The sequence below is a fragment of the Lottia gigantea genome (genome assembly GCF_000327385.1).
Source record: "Lottia gigantea unplaced genomic scaffold LOTGIsca_120, whole genome shotgun sequence".
NCBI lineage: Eukaryota > Metazoa > Mollusca > Gastropoda > Lottiidae > Lottia > Lottia gigantea.
In genome coordinates this window covers 599,789-602,726 of record NW_008707226.1, presented here as the reverse complement: position 1 = coordinate 602,726, position 2,938 = coordinate 599,789, and positions in this window count along the sequence as shown.

The window sequence follows — 2,938 nt, the reverse complement described above, 5'->3', positions numbered from 1 at the left end:
TCAGAAAGATGTATAATGTTCAAAAATGGGCCAGAAGCTCAGAAAGATGTATAACATTTATAAATAAAATAAATCCAGAAGCTCAGAGAGATGTATAACAATTAAAAATAAAATAGTCAAGAAGCTCAGAGAGATGTGTAACTTTTATAAATAAAATAGTCCAGAAGCTCCGAAAGATGTATAACATTTATATATAAAATAGTCAAGAAGCACAGAAAGATGTATAACATTTATATATAAAATAGTCCAGAAGCTCAGAAAGATGTATAACATTTATAAATAAAATAGTCCAGAAGCTCAGAAAGATGTATAACTTTTATAAATAAAATAGTCTAGAAGCTCAGAAAGATGTATAACATTTATATATAAAATAGTCCAGAAGCTCCGAAAGATGTATAACATTTATAAATAAAATAGTCTAGAAGCTCCAGAAGATGTATAACATTTATAAATAAAATAGTCCAGATGCTCAGAGAGATGTAAAACATTTATAAACAAAATAGTCCAGAAGCTCAGAAAGATGTATAACATTTATAAACAAAATAGTCAAGAAGCTCAGAGAGATGTATAACATTTATAAATAAAATAGTCAAGAAGCTCAGAGAGATGTATAACATTTATAAATAAAATAGTCAAGAAGCTCAGAAAGATGTGTAACATTTATATATAAAATAGTCAAGAAGCACAGAAAGATGTGTAACATTTATATATAAAATAGTCAAGAAGCACAGAAAGATGTGTAACATTTAAAAATAAAATAGTCAAGAAGCACAGAAAGATGTGTAACTTTTATAAATAAAATAGTCAAGAAGCACAGAAAGATGTGTAACATTTAAAAATAAAATAGTCTAGAAGCTTAGATAGATGTATAACATTTATAAATAAAATAGTCAAGAAGCACAGAAAGATGTATAACATTTATAAATAAAATAGTCTAGAAGCACAGAAAGATGTGTAACTTTTATATATAAAATAGTCAAGAAGCACAGAAAGATGTATAACATTTATAAATAAAATAGTCAAGAAGCACAGAAAGATGTATAACATTTATAAATAAAATAGTCTAGAAGCACAGAAAGATGTGTAACATTTAAAAATAAAATAGTCAAGAAGCTTAGATAGATGTCTAATTTTCGAAACAAGTCCAGAAGCTCAGAAAGATGCATAAGATATAAACAAATTTCCGTGAGCAAGGCTCTAAATGTGTAGGCGTCATACATATTAGAATAATATAGAAATATTTCTTTGAATATTATTGATCGAGATCTAATATCACATTTCTTTTTTGTTAAGATATATGGCTTAATTTTTGACATCCAAAAAAATTACTTCTGCACAAAATTTTTTTTTTCCAAATACATGTTAACAGATAGCTCAAAGAAAACAGACAAAGAAGTTACAAAAAAAAAAAAACTGGCGAAATTTCTTAAAACATTGTTTCCATATTCTAAATCCACAAATAGTGCAAAAAATTCACTTTGAATAACGAGACAACCAAATACGATATAACGCAACAACACACGATTTGTCAAGAAACGTGCAGATTTTTTTTTAAAACAATCAAAAACTTTTTTCACTTTTTCAAACAAGATTGATTTGAAGAAACATAAAAACATAATCCAAGGAAATAAAGTCGTAGTTACCATTGATCAAGTTTCCTCAACAATGGCGATGTAATTCCGAGACACAAAAAAAAAAAGGTCCTCTCACTAGGCGTTCACTGTCACAAATGACTGTGAATCTTATCGAACAACAGAATGAAAAACTTGATTAAACATAACCTTGTGGTTTTGAACTTGTGTTACGCCAGTACATCAAGATCAGAATTGTTTGTTCGAACCCTGATCTGTAAACAAGTTCTGTGGTCGAACTTCCGAACATTCTGGTGGCCATAGCTTTACCATAGAGCTTGAGGACTCGAGGTTGTGTAAACTTTCCACATTGGCTACACGTACAAAGACAACAAAATGGATCAAAACATTGAGTTTGTTGGACGAATTCCAGCACCTTCATACAAAAATGTTGTCTAACTTTGTTTGAACGATTTTTCAAGTCCAGTGTATTGCGTAGAAGACGGTCTTGTTTGCTTGCCGATAAAAATCAAACTTAAAACCCCCTGAAATTGGCATTGTGTCAAATGCACTTGCAACAAATTTTTAAAAAAATATTTGAAACAGACATCAAATAATTGAATTACAAAAAAATATATGAAGTTTGTCAAATACCTTTTTTTATTTTAAACTTTCACAATGGAAAATAGACTTAAGAAAACAAAACACATGAAAAAAATGCGTTGTATAAAAGATTAAAATTTGACGCAGTTTTCATTTATTCTGATTTTCTTATTTGTATCAGGAGCAGATCATGTGCAATGGATAACCCAAGCAACTTCTTCCTAAATGTTTGAAATTGGATTTTAAAGGTGGATATACCTGATTGTGTGTCTTTATATGAATTGGGAGTATCAGCTTCAAATTATTAGTGGTAGTCATAAAATGATTGCGCTTTGACAAAAAGTTTTACATTTGCTTAAATTTGGGTTGAAATTTGTAAAATTTTCTCTTGAAATGTTTTGGAGATGTGAGCAAGGTTCAATAGAGATTGAAAATCACATAAACTACAGTTTTGGTTAATCTAGTCATATTTTGACTCGCATTTCATAAAAATTTGGTAGCAATTCAAAATTTTCTAGTTGTACACAAACAATTTGAAATATTTCAGTTGTAGACTAACAATTCAAAATGTTTCAGTTGTAGACTAACAATATCAAATGTTTCAGTTTTAGACTAACAATTCAAAATGTTCAAGTTGTAGACTAACAATTCCAAATGTTTCAGTTGTAGACTAACAATTCCAAATGTTTCAGTTGAAGACTAACAATTCAAAATGTTTCAGTTGTAGACTAACAATTCCAAATGTTTCAGTTGAAGACTAACAA